The sequence below is a fragment of the Amblyraja radiata genome, chromosome 2 (assembly GCF_010909765.2).
Source record: "Amblyraja radiata isolate CabotCenter1 chromosome 2, sAmbRad1.1.pri, whole genome shotgun sequence".
Lineage (NCBI taxonomy): Eukaryota > Metazoa > Chordata > Chondrichthyes > Rajiformes > Rajidae > Amblyraja > Amblyraja radiata.
In genome coordinates, this window is record NC_045957.1 from 67,239,401 (window position 1) to 67,263,018 (window position 23,618).

The 23,618-nt window shown below is 40.8% G+C and overlaps 1 long non-coding RNA gene across 1 annotated transcript; it reads right to left on the reverse strand.

Moving 5' to 3' along the window:
* Positions 1-778: 778 nt before the first annotated feature.
* LOC116984348 lies at positions 779-15,688 on the reverse strand. The gene is made up of 3 exons (XR_004414996.1): positions 15,678-15,688; positions 14,613-14,615; positions 779-832 (listed from the first exon to the last, which is right to left on the reverse strand). It is a non-coding gene; the product is annotated as an uncharacterized LOC116984348 (long non-coding RNA).
* Between the last annotated feature and the right edge of the window lie 7,930 nt (positions 15,689-23,618).

Genomic DNA, 23,618 nt, shown 5'->3' on the forward strand with positions numbered 1-23,618 from the left:
CAAATTTGTTGAAAAACATACTAACTAATAAATTAATTAACACAATTTAAATGAGAAATTAACTTGACGTAATTTGTCTTTTCTATCCAGGTTGCTGATCCTATTCAAATTTGTGGAGCCTCCCATGCACCTACCATGGGTGGCGTAAAGCTAATGGAGTGCATGGGAACTATATCTATCCCCCCCCCCCCCCCCCCCCCCCCCAGATCAGCACCACTTACAGTATGTCTTTCCATTTCCATGCCCATTGGCAGAGTTGCTAATATTGTTTGGCATCTGACCTGCAGCACCTTAGATGTAATGAGCTAATGAGGAAGTCAGGAGCATACTGACCTGCACAATATTGGTTGCAGACAGTTCTTTCTGGAACTATTGACTGAAGAGAGGCACAATCAGGGCCAATGTCGTAACATTACTTTTTCCTCTGTTTAAAATAAGAAATAATATATTCAAATCTTGAGAGGTCTTAACTAGAGTAAATAGAGTGCAGGTTTCATCTTGTTAGAGCATCCAGAATCTGGGTTCATTATTTACAAAAGAGTTGCCCATTTAAAACAAAGTTTCCCCAGCATTTTTTTTGTGAGACTTTGAAAATCTCTTTCTCAAAGACAGTGGAAGCAGAATCCTACACTAATTCTAAGGCAAAGTTAGAGTTGTGCATGGCAAATCATGACTCACAAACACAATTTAAATTTTTCGAAGAGGATTGATGAGGGGGAGAATGGTAGATGTTGTCTACATGGACTTGAGCAAGACCATTGACAATGTCCTTACTGATAGGTTAGATCACATAGGATCCAGGCTTTGCTAGCCAATTGAATACAAAGTTGGACTAGTGGTAGCAGGCAGAGGGTGGTAATGGAGAGTTGTTTTTCAGATAGTAGGCTGGTGACCAGTGGGGTGTCACTGGAATCGGTGCTGGGACCCCTCTTGTTTGTCATATATATTCATGATTCAGATGCAAATGTAGGTGGCATGATTGGTAAGGTTGCGAACTTTATGAAATTTGTTAGTGTCGTAGGCAGTGAGGAAGGTTGTGTAATGTAAGAGCAGAGCTTGGATCAGCTGGGAACGCAAGAAAACAAATTACAGATAGAATTTAACTCTGAAGAGTGCAAAGTGATGCTTTTTGGGAAATTATACCATGCCAGGATATAAACAATGAATGACAGGACTTTGGGGAGTATTGTTGAACAGAAGGGCCTATAGGTACATGTATATATTTCCCCGAAAGTGTCTACACAGATAGACAAGGTGATGAAGAAGACATATGGCATGCTTGCATTCATCTGCTGTGGCATTGAGTACAAGAGTTGGGATGTCATGTTACACATATTACAAAACATTGGTTAGATCATATTTGGAGTATTATATGCAGTTTCAGTTGCATGCTATAGGATGGAGATGACTAAGATGGATAGAGTGCAGAAGAGATTCACAAGGATTGGCCTGGACTGATCTTGAGATTAGATTGGAATGAAGAGAGTTGAGGTTGACCTTATAGAAGATTATAAAATTATAAGGTGCGTAGATATGGTAGATAATCACAGTCTTTTTTCCAAGGTAGGGTTATCTAAAACTTGAAAGTGTAGGTTTAAGGTGAGGGGAGGCAACATTTAAAGGGGATCTTTTTCACACAGAGTGGTGGTGGATGTATGGAACAGGCTGTGAGGAGGTGGAAGAGGAGGCTTAAAATACATTTGGACAGACACATGGAGAGGAAACGATTGAGGCATATGGGCCAAAATTATAAATGTACGAATCTATGAATTCAGCTAGATTCTGATAAGCAAGGACTGAAATGTTATGCAGTTTATATGGGGAATAAGGAGCTAAGGTTAGAGTCAGATCAGTTTTGATCTATTGAATGGGAGAGGTGGGGGTTAACTTTGTATCTTTGAATGGTATTTATTTCTCTTCAGTATCTACCGCCTGCTAACAAAATCATGGCAGTACAGGATTTTATGGAAACCAATTTCTGAGACCATAATTCTGTGTTCAGAAGTTGAGACAATCATCAAACCAAGGTACCCATATGACAGGGATTCATTAGCACTTCTTATGCCACCAATTACTTGGCAATCATGTTAACATGCTTACCTGGTAGTCAGGAGCACACCATATTTGCTCATTTCAGAAGAAATGCAACCTTTTTTAAATTCATTTTTCAATTATCTTTGTTTTGTAGTAGTGATTATTGTTCAAAAACACAATTCATGATTTTCATTTTTCTCTTACCAGCTGGACAGTTAATATTTTTTCAGTTCTAATAGTAATTTTGGTAGAAACCTGCTTTGTGATCAATAGCCCAGATCTTGCAAGGACTTGCTAACAGTTCCACTAACATCTCATTGCATAATGGTTTCAAAATACATGAATGCAGCTTGTGCACAGAAGAAGTGAAAGTCTCAAGCTTGTTGCCCACTCATCACAACCCTTTTCTCAAGGGTATTCCATCATTTGGACTCACAGAGGTCAGTAGAAGAGTGCAAAGTTGCAGCAATTCCCCAGCCTGTCTGAAGAATCTGTGGCAAGTTGTACATGTTTTAGAAATATGTCTCATCTATTTAAATTAAGTTTAGTTAACGTCGGCATGGTAGCGCAGTGGTAGAGTTGCTGCCTTACAGCACCAGCGATCCGGGTTGGATCCTGACTCTGGGTGCTGTCTGAACAGAGTTTGTACATTCTCCCCATGACCTTCGTGGGTTTTCTCCGGGTGCTCTGGTTTCCTCTCACATTCCAAAGATGTACAGGTTTGTACGCTAATTGGCTTGGTAAAATTTGTAGATTGTCCCTACTGTGTGCAGGATAGTGTTAGTGTGTGGGAATCGCTGGTCGGCGCGGACTCGATGGGCCGAAGGGCCTGTTTCCATGCTGTATCTCTAAACTAAACTAAAATAAATGATATGTTTTTAATTGCTTTGAATGTTATTATCTCCTTTTACATGTTTTAGTTTGTATTTATTTATAACTTTTTTGAATAATGTTATTTTTTAATCAATTTTAATGTTCCTGGAATATTTCTGAATGTTGATGTTTCGAAACATTCCAAGTTTTGAGGGGTTCGACAGTCTGCTAAGCCAAACGGCCTCACCAGTGAGGATCACAATGACTTTGGTTCATGATGGGGAGTCAATGACATAGCTGCAGGACAAACGTTGTACTTGCCATGGAGTTAATGGCAATTTGCCATTCACAGTAGACTGTGCATCAATACATCCAACATGCTCAAATGTCACAAAAACAGATCAAAAACATTACAACATGGAATGAAGAAACATTCAAAATATGGTCAAAAGTATCCTAAAATCCAGTAAAAATGTTAAAAAGTGAAGAGAGAAACTCATTATTGATGTATTAAAAAAAACACAATGCTATGGAAAGATATGTTTTTCACATATAACATTCGTGGAAAGGAATTTTGTCCCGAAGCAACGGAATGGTTGTAATGAAACTCACATGTTAATATAAAAACAGATGCTATGTGAGAAAGACAGAAGGGTAACGCAGATGGCCTTAAGTTTACTAAGGTTAAACATCCAATGCTTACAGTATATCAAGGCATTGTAGTGGAATGTAAGCATGGCAGAGATAAATGTAAAGAAAACAATACATGATCATATTGGGTCTCCAGCTTTGTTGAAACGTGCAAATAGTGGCTGACAATTGCTTCTAACACTGTTCAGTGGAGTTGCATATCCTTGAAATTACTAACTTCTACTTTACAATGGTTACTTTAACCTACTTTAACCTACTTCCTCAGATGCCATGTAAATTACATTTAAAGAATTGTATATTTTATGGCAATGTTTCAATAAAATAGGATTTGGGTTATATTTCTTTTAATGCTATAAAAATACCCCTTTTCCTACGTGTCATTTTTGAGAACAGTGAGAGCTGCAGCAATATTTAAATGCAATGCTGGTGCTTCTCGTGTTTGAGGAGCAGACACATATTTTCTTCACGCAAGGAAAATAGCACGAGGCATTAAATGAAATGAAAATATATTTGTTTATCCGAACGAATAAATTACAAGGCATAATAATATAATATATTGAAACTCTTCACATAGTAGAGAGAATTAGACTGACGGTTGAAGAATGACAAATCAATCCATTAAAGAAAATAAATGAACAAAAGCTTTTTAATGCTCTCACAGTTATGCTCACTCTCCTGAATCAAAGCAGGTACAATTGCACAATGGGAATATCACTACTCTGGGTCAAATTAGCCACACAATTGTTGTTTAAATATTTTTTAATTAGTGACGGTCAGCTGGAGCTATTTCCTGGAGGACAAACTGTCTACATCCTTCTTCTCCCTCTCTTTTATTGTGGATTTTGGTATCATTTAAAAAGAATGACTGATTGATCCAGGCCCTCACCTGAAACCTCATGTTGCCTGCTGCATATCCTGCAGCAAGTGGATATTGTTAGTCTGTGCTGCCATTGCTATTAAGCTGCCTGAACAGGTGGTGACAGATGAGGGAGCTGACAGGCAGTCCTGTCCATTGAAAATGGAAGATTCAGTTACATGTGATTCCACTGGCTGGTCATGATCTGAATTACTGCAATTATGTCTAAGGTGACCCCTGACTTAGGCAGCAATCTCTTTTACTTACCGCGACATTGATTTAAAAAAGAAAAATAATAACCTGTTAGTCCTGTCCATAAAACTCACCTGTATGCTTTCCACATAATAATTTGTGGGAAATGATTCGCCTGTTATTGTGAATGGTTGCTTAAAAGCATACCTAGATTCATTGTATGAGTATTTCTGCCCACCCAGAATACAGCAGTATCATTTTTGGTAATATATGGCAAATAATTTCCACACTGTGACCTGCTGTGCTGATTAGCGAAGGTCATTGTGTACCTGTCGCCACGCTGACGCCACCTAAAATTCACATTCACTTCAGGAAGTAGATTGTGTTCTCTCTTTCTCTCCATTTTTCCCTTGTGTGCTTTTCAACAGTGAACGACAGCCAGCCTAGTGTGTCTGGAATGTGCACCAGTGAATCAAAGAGGAGCAAGCTGTTTAAAAATTGCAAGCACATAGCAATATTGTAGAACAGGAAGATCCTTTTAAAAGTGTTTCCAGATCACACAGCTTGCACAATTATTTCTGGGATGAAAACAATCAACTTTCCGTGTTTTGAATGGTTATTAAAGAATAAAATAGAAGCAGATTTTAAAAATATTTTATTTTACTGTGCATGTGTAGTAGATTATGTGTTTAATGTTGTAAAATCCATTTAGATATTTGTGTACTTTGCTTGAAAATATGGGCACAAATGTATTAAATAGAATTGATTTTCTTAATTTCATAATGTTTCAGTGCTTATTCATAGATGCTAAATACCTATAAGCAAGGATCCAACTGGTTAAAACACTGGACACTTTGTGTTAATGCTAACAAATATCAATTCTGAGTTATCTTTTTAAATAAATAAATAAAGGGGGGGGGGGGGGGAATTAAGCTTTCAAACAATACACTGACTTCCCAGACTACTCCATCACATCACAAGAGAATAAAAGACTTTTGGATTTCCAGGTTTCCTACCTCCTCACTCCCAGGGGAGAATAACATATTCCTTCTATTGCTGGTGATATGTAGTGTTGTCTAGCTAACTACACTATCTACAAGAGCATAATATGCTCCCTTCAGCTTCAGACAGGAAAAATGGCAGGTACTGCTGTAAAAAAGAAGAAATAGTTCTTGTCGATTCAGTCAATTAGAATGAGGTAAATATCTTAGGACGTTAATAAATACAATGAAAACAACTAATACAGAAATGGTGTGATTACTAAATCAAGTGTTGGAAGCAAAATCTGGGTGTAGAAGTGTTACATTCCTCAGGAGACCGGATTAATCTTCTTACTAAATTCAAATCTTCTGTTAGTTGGGGAGGTTAGAAGGAAGAAACCATCTGAAATCAAAGCATATTGAAAGACAGATGGAGTCCAGCATACAGCAGCATGATTTCACTGCATAAACTGATGATGATAAACTGCATTTGACCAACCAGTAACTCTGGTGGTCTTTGAAACTTCAATCACAATACATCTGCATGAAACATTCCCTAGATCCAAGACATCAATACTGTATCGAAGATGTTTCTTGTAACACCTCACAAACACTTGGATAAAATGTAAGGAAATATGTAACATTGGACCTCTTTACATTTCATGAATGTCTTTTATAGCTAATTCTCTTCTAAGGAGAATTCAATTGATCTGCCATTATTTTTCATTTCATTTACAGATAGATTTAATTATATTAAATGTACTACTCATGCTTGTCAAAATATTTAAAGTGCAGTTGCAGTCTACTACAACAGCTAAAATTGAATTATCTGTGCATATTGGAAATGCAATTGAGTTGCAGAATAAAAATCAACAGGTTAATTGTATCTCCTTTTATTGACTGATTATGCCATAAAATTGAACAAAAGGATAATTTAATTGAATAGTCTGGGAATTTTAATTAATTAAAACAACAGTCAAATAATTATGTACTCTGGCCTGTCCACCTCAGCAGAACCAGGTTTGTCCTTGACTCTGGTTTGAGTCACATTGCTCAAGAGGACATTGGCATTTATTTTTATCACTAACATCGCTGCTTCCACCCGAGTTGCATTTGTTTAGTTTTACTCTCACAGTAAATTTGTTATTAAACATTGGAAATAAGCTCTTACATTAGATTGTCAAGTTTTCTTGCTTGAACATGTGGGGAGCATCCTCCATGACTTTGCTCAGCTCCCTTTGCCGCAGTTGTTATCTCCTCTCCTTTAACACTTGGCACCCTGCCCAACTACAGCTACAATGTCCAACAGACTTAAAACACCAATACTCTATTCTCACCCATAGAAAAGTTTGTAACTAGCTGCCCTTCAATGATGTTTTCTACTGTAGCTGGGTCAGTATTGATCATTAAAAGATTACTGAAACATGTCTAATTGGAAACAAATTTTAATTGAGTGTAGTCTCACCAAATGAACACTTAATTAATTTTCATGTCAAAGAGTTTAAGATGTTTATTTCGTTTAGTTTATATATACAGAGTGGGGACAGGCCCTTCAGCCCATTGAGTCCATGGCAACCAGCAATCACTCCGTATACTAGCACTATCCTACACACTAGGGACAATTTACCATCTTTACCAAAGCCAATTAACCTACAAACCTGTGTGTCTTTGGAGTGTGGGAGGAAACCGGAGGACCTGGGAAGAAACCCATGCAGTCACAGGGAGAATGTACAAACTCTGTACAGACAGCACCCCTAATCAGGATCAAACCCGGGTCTCTGGCGCTGTAATACAGTCATTCTACTGCTGCACCACTGTGCCGCTCCTTATGCCACCATGCCATGATGTGATCTGCTATTTGGTATTAATTTGCTGATGGTGCAAGAAGTTGAAGGCATAGCAGGTGGAGAAGCAACGGCGAATGAATCCAATATCACCAGTTTTTCATCTCTGCTAAGGTGGAACATTTTCATCCACACAAATTGAAAGAAATGTGTATTAAAAAGGTAGGTAATTCACTAGGAAGGATAGCATGAACTGGAAGACATTGCATCAGTCACCCCCTGTGTGCCCTTGCTGATATGCAGCTGACTAATGGCTAGCCTGGGTCATTCTATGCATTTTTCTACTGCCCTTGATGAATTTCTTCCCCAAGAAGTCTTTTTTAATTGAGTTATTTGACTTTTACTAATGGTGGTTTACAATTTACAGAGCAGAAGTCTGATTACGGCAAGTGCTTCAGTACAGCATTACGCATATGAGATTAACATGCTTTGGTGAATTAAAATGAGGATTGCATTCCTGAAAATTATGTTGATTTAAAAAAATTATAGTTCAAATGCACATCTATTGCTGGCCAGAGAACCCATTCCAATTATTATCATGAGATATAAAATAGCCCCATTCAGCTACTTCAGCTGATGAGTGAGAGTTCACAGCACTGCCACTCTGTCTTCAACACAGCAACTCAGCGAGAGGGAGATAAGGAAGTTAGGTCATTTGAAATATACTCAAGAAGTCAGGAAGGTCAAAGAATAGGTCACCGTTCAGAATAAGTAGTCCCCATTGTAAGGGGCTAAATAGTACACTGGTATTCTTGCAGTAACACAGACAATTAAAAAGGATTGTTTTCCAGTTCAAGTTTATTATTCTTGGTGACTCAGTGCTTCAAAAGAATCTTAGTCTCTTTTTACACTCAGACAATTCGACATAAACTCTTTCTTTAGAGCAATGTCCCTGAAATTTTGCATTTTGCCAAAATAAAATCAGTATGGTTAAACATGCCAGTTGCTACAATTTGATAAATGCAGGCTTGCGTTTCGTCCATAATCGGGGTCGGGATCGGGATTGGGGTCGGGATCGGGGTCGGGGGTCGGGTCCAGCTCTCCGTCGCTGCGGGTGCTGTTGAGTTACTGCTGGGCCGTCCCCGTCCCCACCCCGGTGTCCCGTCCCTGTCCGGAGCTTTCCAGGGTGGCCCTGGGCTGGCGGGGCGGCCCCGGACTTGCAACTGCAGGCTCTAGCACGGCTCTGCCTGTCCCGCCGGGATGGCCGGCAGCCCTCCACCTCCACCCCCCTACCATCAGTCCGACACCGAGAACCTGCTGAAGATGGGCAGCCGCTGGGCCTGGTCGAAGACGGGAAACTCTGAGCCGCTGCTGCTGGAGTCGTCCTGGTCGGAGAGAGAGTCTGCGGACGGGCTCCTGCCGCCCATGGGTAGGCCGGGTGCCCGCCGGAGCTGCTGGTGCTGTTGGTGGTGCTGGCAGCAGCAACAACCTCCTCCCCCTCCCTTGTCCAGCCCCAAGCCCAGAGTCTGGGCCAGCTCCAACTCCAGGTCGGGGCTAAAGGCTGCCTGCAGCGTGACACAGTCGAGCACCAGGTCGGAGGAGGCTGAGCCCAGGCTGGCGCTCTGGCGCAGGCGAGGCTGGGGCCCTCGCTCCTCTTCGGGGTTGTGGATTAAGTGGCAGCAGGTACCGTAGGGGCAGAAGCCGGTGGTGTGCAAGGTACGGCTTGTATTTGGGGAGGCGGCTGAGGGTGCACAGCTTGGCCAGGCCGTGAACAAACTGGCACTTGTCGCCGTAGCGGCCCATCGGGGAGCGGGTTCCTCTGTAGTTGGAGTGGGGTTGGGCTGGAGTTGACGCTGGCTGTGGATCTGTGGGTTCTGTGGGCCTGGGGCCGCTGGTGTATGTCAGCTGCTGAGAGCTGGTCCAGTCTCCCCCCCCCCTCCTCTCGTCCTCCCCCCTCCCCCCCTCCGCCCTCCCCCCCCCCCCCCCCGACTCTCCCCCCCCAGTCTTCCCCCCACTCACCCCCCCGGGTCTTACCCCCCCATCTCCCGGTCTCCACTCCCCCCCCCCGTTCTCCCCCCCCCCCCGGTCTATACCCCGCCCGGTCCCCCCCCCCCCAGGTCTCCCCCACCCACCCCACTGGGTCTCCCCCCGTCTCCCACTTTAAAAAGACAAAAAATCTGTCCCAAACTATACTCACTGAATCTACAGCGTTTCGTTCGATTTTTATTTATAGCGTTCGACCTTTGACAAATCCCATGATTCCTTGCAATTTTCGAAATACCGAACTCGCTTATCAGTGGTAGTGCCATCATGCCTCAGCAACAAATGTAAACACTGAGGAGGATAGGAGGAAGAGAAGAGAAAATTGGTGAGAAGTAACACAGGGAAAGATTAACCAGTGGTATTAATATTCTCTTCTCTTATCTTTTTCATGTTACCTGCTAACTCCCCTTCCCGGGCAAAAAACAAAGTGCGGAAGGATCTCAGTGGGTCAGGAAGCATCTGTGGAGGGTAATGGACAGGTACTGTTTCAGGTTGGGACCCTTCTGTACACATGTAGTAGGGGGAGAAAGCTGGAAAAGAGAGGTGGTGGTGGGGCAAAGCCTAGCCAGTAATAGGTGGAATTGAAGACAAAAGGATGTCATCTTAGGAAAGGTTATGAGGAGTAAAATGGAAAGCCAGAGGAAGGGATGGAGCGGAGGTTGGGTGGGGAGGGTGAAGAAGGGGGAATAAAAAGAAAATATGAGATGCAAGGATGGGAGATAAGCATATGGAGGAGGTGAAAGGAGCAGGACAACTAGGTTGGTGGGAGATGGTTGGAGATATATGTGCACACTGGGTATTAGAGAAACAACATCAAAAGGCAAACATTTTTAAGACACTTATCATAAATTGTTTAGAATTTATGTGCAAATATTTAGGCACAACATCTAAAAAAACCTAGATTGTACTTGGTTGTATTTTGTGTGCAAGGAAAATGAATTGTAGCATTTAGCCATTCCTGTGATTTTCATCTGTCTGTTTTGACACTTAGACCATATTTTCTTTAATCCTTTTTTCATGAACAATAAATGATTTGGACTAAAACATTATCCATTTAATTATTATTCTGGAGAATGCATCAAATTGGGGTTTTTACTGTCAGTTGCAAGCTTTTTTTAAGCACAATTTTAAAAATTCGGTAAAAATCACATATTCATTAAGTCAAAATATAAAGAAAAGCTCCCAATTGACAAGGAATTGTGATCTGAATTGCCAATTCCAATTAGATAAGCTATTTTTTAAATTAATTTTAATTTTAATTAATTTTAATTTTAGTTAATCTCAAAGAAAATAAATCATTGCTGTCAAAGCCAGCGTTTATTGCCTATTTTCCAGTTATCACTGAGAATACAGTGGTGAGACTATTTCTTGAACATCCAAAGTCTGCGACATGAAGGTGTTGCCACAGATTTGTTAAATGTTATGGCAGGACATTTATAACATGGAAAGCTCATAAATATTATGTTCAGAGAAATTTTGTTGTTTTGGCTCTTGAAGCACAGAAAGTAATAATGCTGGTGAAGGGAGCTTTTGAGAAGCCAGAAATGCTTTTGGGATCTTTTGGGAAAGAGTTGGAGCACAAACAGAAATTATACTGCAAGTTCACGATGTTTTGGTGAGAAAGCAACTGCAATATTACATGTCAAACACAATGTGCTGGTGGAACTCAGAGGGTCAGGTAGCATCTGTGGAGGGAATGAACAGGTGACTTTTTGGGTCAGGGTCCTTCTACAGACTTGACATGTGGCTGTAGTAGTGAGTCTACAAGTAATATGTAGGTTCCATAAGGAACTGCAGAACCTAGAGCAGAAAACACAAGGTACTGAAGTACTCAGTTGGTCAGGCAGCCTCTCTGGAGGACATAGATACGTGACGTTTCTGGTCAGAACTCTTCTTCAGACTGATCGTAGTAGAGGGGATAAAGTAGAAGAGATGTGTCGGCAGGACAGTGATAGATGGATGCAGTCACGAGGTCGATTGGCAGACTAGTAGACAAAGGGCAGATATGAAACGGAGACAAAAGGCTATGAGAAGGTGTGAAATGTGACACTAGAGGATGAGTGTTGGTGGAAGGGGATGGGGGAAGGGTAGAGATGGGCAGAATATTGGAAGAAATGGGGGTGCATTTGTGGGTTACAGGGAAGAGAGGGGGGAGAAAAAAGACCATGGGTTGGGGTGGTATGGGGGGGGGGGGGGGGGGGGGGGTTTGGGGGAGTGGAGTGTTGGTTAGATACTTAAAATTGGAGAATTCTATGTGCTACCAGTGGGCTGTAAGATCCCCCCATTTCACTCCTCTTGTTCCTAATCCTGATCATCTCTGGCCTTTGTATGCCCGTATGTCCCCCTGCCGTATCCACATATCATTTGTGAGGCTTTGTGCCTCCCCCACATCTCTCCCAAACCTCTGCCCCCCACTAGAATCAGTCTGAAGAAGGGCCCTGACACAAAGTGTAGGCCATTAATTTGCTCCAGAGATACTGCCTGACCCACTGATCTACATCAGCACTGTGATTTTTACATAATATTTTGTTCAGTTTAGAGATATAGCATGGAAATATCCATCAAATTCATACCCATCATCTGTTACCTGTTCACATAGGTTCTGTTTTCCCACTTTCTCACCAAATTCCTTCCTCACCAGCACTTCCTTTTATGATGTGGGAGAGAAACCAGGACACGCAGAAGAAACCCATGAAGTCACAGGGAGAACATGCAAACTTCACACAGTCAGCACTTGAGGTCAGGATTGAACTCAGGTCTTGTGCTGTGACACAGCAGCTCTACCAGCTGAGACACAGTGCTGTCTATGTATCTGTCTATTTTCCCTGAAGTGAGTGCAATTGTGGGATGCTTTGTGGGATGAAGGGGTTATCGCACAGGAATAGATTGAAGATTATCCATACTTAATGGCACTCAGAAGAACAAGAGACGATTTCACTGAGATATTCAAGATTCTAAGAAGATCAACAGGTCACATACCAATTGGCTGTTTCCTCATTCTGCCAGGATTTGAACTTGTGGGCACAGCCTCTTGATTAGTTGCTAGCCATTTAGGACTGAACTGAAGAATAATACCATTAAAAGGTGTTCGTAAATTTTTGGAATTCACTGCCATAGAGGCTGAGGATCCTCAAATCTTTGAATTATTTTTACATGCATTGAAAGGCTACAAGGATTAGGGTGGATTTGGGTTGATGGGTGCCTACTCCAGCTCCTATTTCTTATGTTCCTAAATTTTAGCTAGTGAGGATCAGGATATTGACTGACTGACCGTGAAAGACGTGATTACTTCCAAGACAGGAAGGCTTTGGAGTTGTTTGGGACACTTGGTAATGCTCCCATGAACCTATTGCACCATCCATCTAGAAGGTGTGAAAGAGCTAATAGTCAAATCTAATAGTCAAATCTAATATGGAGTCATTCTTCTACAAAAGGATGGACTAGTAGAACAAAGAATGGCTCGGTGCCAAGTCTGAATGACTTTGTAAATTATATGGAACAAATTATGGAGGACAGGTTGTCTTTTCAATAAAGACATTAAGATGGCAGCCTGCAGTAATAACACGTGCTTCTTCAAGGCCATAAAGAAGCCAAGATTGAAAAAATAGCTGACTCTCCAGAGATAAGTAATAACTTGTCATTGGAGGAGCTCGATTTGGACCCAGCTTTCCTATATTGTGAAAGGCTACAGAATCTTTCAGCCATGCCATAATTAGACTTGGTAGGAGTATTTTACTGATAAGAAAAATGTATAATTGTGCTAACTCGCCTTTGTTCTGTGAGTGGGAGCACGAGAAGCACTGAGCAGCATTTGTGCTCATTGTATCTCGCCACTTCTGTCTGACAAATCAATTAAAGATTGCCATGGTTATACCTTCAACGGTTGTTGCTTTCTGCTTTTTAAGAAACAAACCTTCACAGGTGGACTTCACCAATTTATGCTCTGTAACTAAAACATTTGACGGGTTCATGCATTGTATTCTGCAGATAGTACATATTGCAACCATAGTGTGATGCAAAAGCAGGGTGAGTGTTTCAGAATTAATGGAGATTCACATTAAAAGTTACAGTTGAATCTCCATCAACCACCCTCACAGCGAGACATTCTAAATGATAACAATTCACTCCAATGACATACAGGTTTGTAAATTAATTGGCTTTGTAAAATTGTAAATTGTCCCTAGTGTGTGTAGAATAGTGTTAATGTGCAGGGATCGTTGGTCGGCGTGGACTCGGAGGGCCGAAGGACCTGTTTCCGTGCTATATCTCTAAACTAAACTAAACTAAACTAAACTACTTGAGTACAATGACATTTCCAATTTCTCGCTTTGCTTTACCGTCAATTACATGATATCTATCTTTACTGATTACTGGTGAATGTTCTGATTACTGATATTACGAGTGGAGGAAGGAACTGCAGATGCTGGTTTATACTGAAGATCGACACAAAGTGCTGTAGCAACTCAGCGGGTCAGGCAGCATCTCTGGAAAAAAAGGATTGGTGATGTTTCATGTCGAAACCCTTCTTCAGACACAGACCTCAGATACTATCTCTCAAGTGGAAATCAAATCAACACCTCTGTTAATATTCCTCTGAACAAATCCCTGCTTTAAGGAGAACAGTTTCAGCTTCTCTGGTCATATAATTAAATCTCTGATACCCGGTGCCATTTTAGTAAATCTTCTCAGCATATGCTCTGAGGCACAATTATCCTTCCTAAAGAGTTGTATACATTATTCTTGCAGAAGCATTAACAGCTTTATGATGGTTTACCTTGATATTAAATTGGACAGGTTCTAAAATGGTTGGACCTTGCCTTCCACTGTAATTTACACTGTTTATGTCTAACCTATTCAAAATATTGGAACAGAAAAAAATCAATAAGTACTGAATTAATGAATATTTTGTGTTGTGCATTTAGTAACTGCAAATGTTCTCTGCCACTGCCTAAGCTTAATTGATCATAAGTATTTTGCCTTCAGGATATGTGAGAATATTTGAGGTAACTGATTGCACTGTGATTCTCACTGCATGCATGAGTATCTGTAGCCAATCATTGCATTATTCCAGCTTCTTATTTTTCCCTGTTGTGCTAACACTAATTCTTGCCATGTGTTTGATGGCATTTCTGGATCAATGTAAACATAATAATATGGGATGTGTGACTTACTTTGTCTCTCTGAATAGTTGTTTACAAGGCTGCAACTTTGTTGTAGACAATTTTAATTTATTCATGCTCGATCTTATTTCTTTGGCACTTGCTCAAATCTTAAGTATATTCCCCCTGATAGCTCTCCGAACATTGCTGGCTCTAAAACCCCAAGCTGGTCTCCTCAGGGAGTGCCTCACTCACCAGTTTCATCCCCTGTGCACCACTATCTTGCTGTTCACATGAAGCCTTTATATTGCTTGGAATGATCTGTTGATCTTCATCTAGAGATTGTTTTGTACAAACTTTACATTCCCATTTCTCACAGAAAGCATATATTTCAAGACTGGCTGACTATAAAAAGGCACAACGTGCTGGAGTAACTTAGCATGTCAGGCAGCATTAGAACATGGATTTTATCCGATAGGTGACTTGTCGGGTTGGGACCCATCTTCATACTTCAGACTAGCTTACTAGACACTATTTATAGTGGTGAAATGGGTATTTAACCAGGTTAACAACGTTCTTGTAGATGATTTTCATCTGGCTACTCAATTGTTTGTTATTCTTGTTTGAAAAGAACAATACTCTGCACCACAGGCATAAGAAATCTGGACAAAGATTGAAGTTCATTCTTCACGGTGCTTGTCAATGGTAATTTTAGCCTATCCATTCCAACAATTTGCTTGTACCTTTGTTACAATACAGGATGCCACCAAAGAATACAAGTACATAGAGAAGTAAAGCCAGTCCAGGTAGAAAACGTGACCCTGATTTAGTTTCACTGCCAGCAGGATATAATTGTCCTCATTTTAATGACCATGTGTGTTGTTTGCGACATTTGCAGAGTCTGATCCCTGTATTCTTTCAATCTGAAGATGTTTCCATGGAAACTGCAGTTGGATAACAATTCTGGAAGATATTTTGTGTCCTTTTTTTTTTCAGAAGCTAGTTAACTTAAATATCCCAATCATTAAATGTTGCTGCATTAGTATATGTGAGGTATTAATTTGTTTCTGATTTCATCTCATTCATAAATCATTAAATTAGGGGAATTTGGGGTAAAGAGAATATAACAGATGAAGAAATGTGCCTCAATTTTGACATGGTTTTTTCTGAGACTTCTATGTGTTTGACCTGAAGATAGTAAATATCTCAGTAAGGTGCATTCAACAAGGAAGAAAATGCCTGAGTGTATCAATGAAAAATAAGATAGGGCAAAATCTGCAGCACATTCGGCAATTGTTTGCAGTAATTGTGTGTTCTCTCCTTCCTCATTAATTGATTACAGCAGTAATTTAATATTTCTTATGGTTCATTAATTATTGAAACATGCGGCACCAGATTTTGATTAACCTTTCAATTTCCAAGATTCTTCAACAAATATCTAGTTGGATAACAATAAAATTTCCTTTGTGCTGCTGCTTTATTTCAGAATGATAAATGTATCCCTTCAAACAAAACCATGAAAATAAACTTTCTTTAAGATGTGTTAATATCTACAAATCTTCTTTGAAGCTAAAAAGAAAGGAAGATGCTGAAATAGGCAAATAGAAAACAAAGCTCTGCATGTCAGGAATGACAAAAACCTCGTTTTTAGTTGCAACTTGTACCAGAATGTACATTAACTACTAGAGCAAAAATAAATTAAGTGCATTTCTGAAATTACATTAACATTTCTGATCTAAATATTTCATTACAGGCTTCTTCCAACTCAATCTCTACATCTGTGGAATGAATATAAAGCAATGACTCTCATTGCAGGTGCTGCAATAACCCTGGGGCTATTGCAGTTTGTCATAAGGAGCTCATGTGATATCAGCTGCAAGATGAAATTCTTTCAGGTTCACTCATCAAGCAACCTGCATGTGTCAGGTGGCAGGTCAACTTCCCTCTTAACCCTTTCATAGACCTTACAGATTTCCACCAGATTCTTCAGGGAGGATTGTCATTTATGAGCCTACAATCCGAGGAGCACATACATTCTATAAAGTGTATGTACAGTGGATACATGGAAAGCCCTGTAGGTCGCAAGGCTAAGTAAGCTCTATCAGTTACACTGCCTAAATGATGCAGACTTCAACAAAGGGGCCTCTGGTGAGTCGGAACTGCGAAGCAACATGTTTTCATTCCCAATGACTGTTTTGAGGCAAAATAAGCTGCCTTTCAGATACTGAAGAATTCTCTCAAAATGGACCTGCAAATTACATCTTTTGGAAGGTTTGTGGCCTCAGGAGTTTGTCAGATTTAGAACTGACCAGGACAGCAACAACCCTCTAATTACAGTGTGTTTAAGAGGCTGATTGTATAATGGCATTTTTACTTCATGTCCAATATGTAGCAGATCCACCCTCCTCTATGCAACATCAGAGGGATTGCTCTTTGCATAATTTAGGGGAAATTGTTAGTATTCTTTTCTGTAGCTCTCAGATTTTTCTATTTTCCTTCCTGAGGATGCTGCTTGAAGCTAGAGTAAATTTCCAGGATTAAAAAAGGTGTTCACTCCCCATGTATACTATCAGAGCGTCAGTGGATGTAGTGTACCTGGAATTTCAGAAATACTTTGATAAGGTTCCACATAGGAGATTAGTGGGCAAAATTAAAGCACATGGAATTGGGGGTAGGGTAGTGACATGGATAGAAAATTGTTTGGCAGACAGGAAACAGAGTAGGTCCCTTTCAGAATGGCAGGCAGTGACTAGTCGGGTACTGCAAGGCCTGGTGCTGGGACTGCAGCTATTTACAATATACATTAATGATTTAGATGAAGGGATTAAAAGTAACATTAGCAAATTTGCAGATGACACAAAGCTGGGTGGCAGTGTGAACTGTGAGGAGGATGCTATTAGTTTGCAGGGTGACTTGGACAGGTTGGGTGAGTGGGCAGATGCAGTTTAATGTAGATCAGTGTGAGGTTATCCACTTTGGTGGCAAAAGCAGGAAGGCAGATTATTATCTGAATGGTGTCAAATTGGGAAAAGGGGAAGTACAACAAGATCTGGGGGCACATGTTCATCAGTCACTGAAAGTAAGCATGCAGGTACAGCAGGCAGTGAAGATAGCTAATCGCATGTTGGCCTTCACAACAAGAGGAGTTGAGTATAGGAGCAAAAATGTCCTTCTGCAGTTGTACAGGGCCTGGTGAGACCACACCTGGAGTAATGTGTGCAGTTTTAGTCTACAAATTTGAGGAAGGACATTCTTACTATCGAGGGAGTGCAGCGTAGGTTGAGGTTAATTCCCGGAATAGCGGGACTGTAAAATGCTGAGAGAATGGAGCGTCTGGGCTTGTATACACTGGAATTTAGAAGGATGAGAGGGTATTTTATTCAAACATATAAGATTATTAAGGGATTGGACATGTTAGAGGCAGGAAACATGTTCCCAATTATAGGGGAGTCCAGAACCAGGGGGCCACAGTTTAAGAATAAGGGGTAGGCCATTTAGAATGGAGATGAGGAAAAATGCTTTCACCCAGAGAGTTATGAATTTGTGGAATTCTCTGCCTCAGGAGGCAGTGGAGGCCAATTATCTGGATGCTTTCTTGAGAGAGTTAAAGATAGCGGAGTCAAGGGATATGGGGAGAAGGCAGGAACGGGGTACTGATTGTTGATGATCAGCCATGATCACAGTGAATGGCGGTGCTGGCTAGAAGGGCCGAATTGCCTACTCCTGCACCGATTGTCCATTGTTTATCGTTTATTGTCTATTGTAAGTCATAAGTTCCAGAAGCAGATTTAGGCTATTCGGCCCATCAAGTCTACTCTGCCATTCAATCATGACTGACCTATCTTTCTCTCTCAACCCCATTCTCCTGCCTTCCCCCCATAAATCCTGGCACCCTTACTAATCAAGAATCTGTCAATCTCTGCCTTAAAAATATCCATTGACTTGGCGTTCACAGCTGTCTATGGCAATCAATTCCACAGATTCACCACGCTCTGACTAAAATAAATTCATATAAATTTCCTTTCTAAAGGTACATCATTTTATTCTGAGACTATGGCCTCTGGTCCTAGACTTTACCACTAGTGAAAACATCATTTCTATATTCACTCTATCCAGGCTCTTGTGACATTCTGCACTTTCTCCCAACATTACAGTAATAGAATTATTTGGTTAAATTCTTGCCTCTCTCCATCATGAAGTGGATTAACTGAATTGGCCAAAGCATGGCAGCTGTCAAGATTATCATTATGCTGCCGGGCGGCACTACCAATCTCCACTCAGCATAGTATTTCATACAGCACGGTTACCTCATTTCCAGCATTTGCAATTTTATTGCAAAATACAAACTACTGGAGGAACTCATTGGATTAGGCAGTATCTGGGGAGAGAAAGGACAGGCAAATATTTTGTGTAGTGACCCTTCTTCAGACTTGGACTTCTGCAGCACTGTGATTTGTTCAAGATTCCACCATCTGCTGTTTTGTATATCTCAATTTACATTTTTACTTTGCTTTTCAACAAGTTTCTGCGTGTATTCTGACTTCCATTCTTGCTTGGTACAAACCTTTCATATAACCTGTCGAGTTATATCCCTCTAAACATTTACCAATTGCTAAAGCTTGTACTTTGACTGGAACTTCAGATTAAGTAACATAATTATAGATGTATTTCACCAATTATTAAAGTCAAAGTCAAAATCAATTTTATTCGTCACATGCACCCGAAGGTGCAGTGAAATGATACTCAGCAGCGATACACTTAAAAAGAACATCCAATACACAATAAGATTTAACACAAACATCCACCACAGCATTTTTCACTGTGGTGGAAGGCAACAAAGTTCAGCCAGTCCTCCTCCCATGTTCACCCATGGTCAGGGCCATGAACCCTCTGTAGTCGCTGCTACGGACGGCCCGATGTACAGGCCCTCTCGTCGGGATGATCCAAACTCTGACGTCGGGACGGTCAAACACACTCCGCGGCTTGGAGTGCCCGAATCGGCACTTTCTTACCAGAGACCGTCGTTTTCAGTATGTTATAGACCGCAGGCCGGCAGTTGGAGCTCTTCTCTGACGATCCCCGGCAAGGGATCACAGACTCCGCGATGGAAAGTCCACGCCGCGCCCCCGGTTAGAAGCTCCGCAGACCGCGACTTCAGGATGTTGTAGTCCGTGGGCCAGTGGTCAGAGCTCTTCTCCGGTGATCCCTGGCAAGGGATCCCAGGCTCCGGATGGTAAGTCCACGCCACGCCCGCGGCTAGAAGCTCTGCAGACCTTAGCCCCATGATGTCAAAGTCACCAGGCCAGTGATCGGAGTACTCCTTTCTGGCGACCCCCGGCAAGGGTTCGCCCGCTCCGCGATGGAAAAGTCCAGACTGCGCCCGCTGCTGAAGCTCTTGGGCCCGACTCCGGGAAAGCCGGTCCAATCCAAGCTGTTAGGCCATGAGGGAGGCGACATGGAAAAAGTCTGCTCTCCGTCAAGGATGCGACCGAATGCAGTACCCCTTTCCCCCCCCGCCCCCCCCAGCCCCCCCCCACCCTCCCCCCCCCCCCCTCCACCATCCCCAGCCCCCCCCCACCCACCACCATCCCCTACACAAGACATATCGAGAGACCCTGAAACAAACATTTGGACACACCAATAAAAAACAATAAAAGTCGAAATAACGATCACGCTGCTGGCAGGGCAGCCAACTCACGGCAACCCCACCAACCTCAATATGTAATCCATGTGTTGTTGGGTCCAATATTCTCTTCTCCCACAGCACAGTTTCAACATTTTAGTGCATTTTTCTTTGTTGCCCTCTTTTATTTTCAGAAATATATATGTTTTAAATGGAATCAGGTCAATGAACCTCTGAAATGAAAAGAATAGACTTTGTGTTTAGTTGGGACTATTTATCAAACTCAGTCACTTTCATAAAATGACCCAGGTAAAACAGAAACTCCTATCTCCCTTTCAAATTCAAAGTAAAATAGTCGTTTTTTTTATTTTGGCTTTCCAGAAAGCATACATATTTCTTTGTTTCATTTACTTTATTTTCATACCAATGTGAGGAAATAGATAGTGGCTTGGTAACTAATTAATAACAAAGTAAGGCTAAAATTTAATTGCCAATGGGTGTAAGAATATTGTCTGTTTCTTCCTCCTGGTGTTTAGTTACATTGACTGATGGAACCAATGATGGGATATCCCGACAGCTAATATACTAGTGCGAGTTTAGCCCAAGCGTTCAAAGGAACAATTCATGACCAGTATTTTTGCTGTGAATCTAGTTTACTATTTTACGATAGATTTCATCTGCATGTCAAAATGATTCAAGTAGTTGTCAATTTTTATTCTATGGCTGCTGTCATGATATATATCTTTATTTTCCCCCATAACTCAACATTGAAGCAGACAATGAATATTTCCAACACTAGTACAGATTTGGGCAATCATTAGTTCAGATTGTGAGCACACTCGAACAGTTACAGTGAGTAGTGTGGATTCTCCTTCCTGGTGTTATCCATTGTACTATGTTGTAGGGGGAAAAAAGCCCTATATAATTAATAACCGGATAAAAGACTACAACTACAGTCATTTTTAATAGTAATCTGTCAATGAAGTGAAAAACATTAACCTTGTCATAATGACAGAGAGAAATTCTCCTTCATTGTTCATACTTGGTCAACCATGGTTATGATTACCCACAAATCTAAAAAGAATGGCCAAGATACAATGTCATACATTATTTATTCAGTAACAGAGGACTTCTTACACAGTATGAATCAAGTTGTAAAGTATAAAAATACAGTGATCCTCTGTTAATGTAGCATAATATATTTAAATTTAGACAAACTCCTTCATAACAGAAAAGTTATTTATTTCCGTTTAATCCAGAATTGATCTTTTATTTTTTATCAATGTTCACAATAACCAACAAAAGTTTTACTTGAATGATAAACTCAAGTATGCTGTAACCGACAGCAAGCCTGAGTGATAGGAAATTGATGTATTGCTATGTGGTTGTGGATAGCATGACAAATGGTCAAATGGTTCTTCTACTGTGATGAAACTGAAATATTGTTTCCCACTGGAGAACAACAGCTGCAGGTATTAGTTGACTACCAATATGGACTAGTATCCTCTCTTTGAGTGGCATGATTACAAATAGCTATAACTTAATGAATGATAAAAGTGCATATTTGTTTTGTGTATTTTAGCTGGAAGTCGGTGCAAAGCTCTTAAATAATACAGGTAACCAAATAGTAATATCAAATTATGGTTAAATGAGCTTTGATATCAGTGCTCCTAAAATGAATCTTGGCTTGCAAGCAATGCCATGTCTTTAGTTCCTTCAGAATATCCAGTGTTTAACTCAGAAAGGTGCCTCATGCCAAGCTGTGCTATTTAAGGAGATCATCAATTATTAAATGTTGAGCTTGTGACTGATTTATAGGGCTGTTTTAGAAGAACTGCTGCTTGATGTTTGTGATCTTTAAGGGCCGGAATGGTGGCACAGTGGTAGAGTTGCTGCCTTACAACGTCAGAGACCTGGGTTTGATCCTGACTATGGGTGCTATCTATATGGAGTTTGTATGTTCTCCCCTGCATGGGTTTTGCCCGGGAGTTCCGGATTCCTCCCACATTCCAAAGATGTACAGGTTTGTAGGTTAATTGACTTGGTAAAATTGTAAATTGTCCATTGTGTGTGTAGAATAGTGTTAATGTGCAGGGATCGCTGGTCGGCGCAGACTCGGTGGGCTGAGGGGCCTGTTTCTGTGCTGCGTCTCTAAACTGAGCTAAACTAAAAGAAATGCTGTTTGATCATTGAAGAGCTCATCAGAGTTTCTACAGAGCATGCTGTAGCAAAAAGTTAGGATGACATCCTATCCATAAAACAGTTAAACCTTGCGCATCCTAAAGTGAGGTCTTTACTGAGGAAATATATCAGTCTTCAGCATGATGGGCAGCATGAGTAGAGGCTTCCTGAGCAGCAGGAGGATAAAAGAGAAAAAGGGAACTGATTTTTAGCAGCAGTTCCCCAATGTGTATCTTTATATGAAGCAGTGCTTCAGGAGACACACTTTCAGCCCATTTACTGCAAGCTTCCCAAAGCATTTTGTGACATATGCCCATTAGGCTTCTCTTGCACATTGTCCCAGTAATGAGCTCAAACAATGAGATGCCTTCTTCATTGATCTCATGAGGTCAGCTGTCAAAGGCTCATCGCAAAATTCCCATTCCAGTATTTTTATTCTAATGTTCTCCAATTTAGCCCCCTATGGGTGAACAAATTGTCTTTGCATTAAAAAGTTCAGGTTTAAATTTCAAGTAGTAGGAAACTTCCAAGGGTTTTTCGGTAGAGCGGAGAACCATTGATCGGTAAATATTAGCTCAAACTACCAGAATGGAAGTTGTCGCCATCTGCCAATTGTGGTATTCCTGTGTGAAATACCACAAAAAAATTATAATCTTCTTCACAGTCATTCAGGCCTACAACAAAACTACTGCTTCCAACTGCTCACAAGTGGCACTATACCAGAAAGCGTATTCAGTGATGTGTTCAGAGCGGTTGTATTGGAAGTGACAAATTTCACACTGCTCCAGTCATTGATGTTCTTAATATTTGAACAGGTTTTGAGGCAGATTTATGGAGCAAAAGAAGTTTCACTCTGCTCCTGTCTGTATCTGATATGTGCATGAGAGTATTACATTATAGACCAACCAGCACCTAAGAACAGCTTCAGTGAATACTGTAGATCCCTTTCCTTGATGCTGACAATCAATGCCAAAATTGAACAAAATATTCTGTTCGAGTGCACTGACATTTTTGCAAACATTTCAAAGGCCTGCCCTCCCAGCAAATTTGCAACACATTCACGAGCAGTGTTTCTGTACTATTTTGTTCAAAGCAAAACGACAAGTGTAATGACACAGTTATGGAAGACAAAAATAGAAAGAGTAACTTTTCCATTTTTTGACTTAGTTATTAGATTGGTTCTTAAATATTTCAAGTTTAATGGTACAATCTTGTAGCAACTATGCTTTCTGAGAAAAGTTCTGTTGTATAATAATGACAGATCAGGAACTATGTATTAAGAGCAAACCCATTATTCATAGAGGCACACATATAATGACTCCATTGCATTTAATAGAACGATTGAAATAGTGTTTGCAAAGC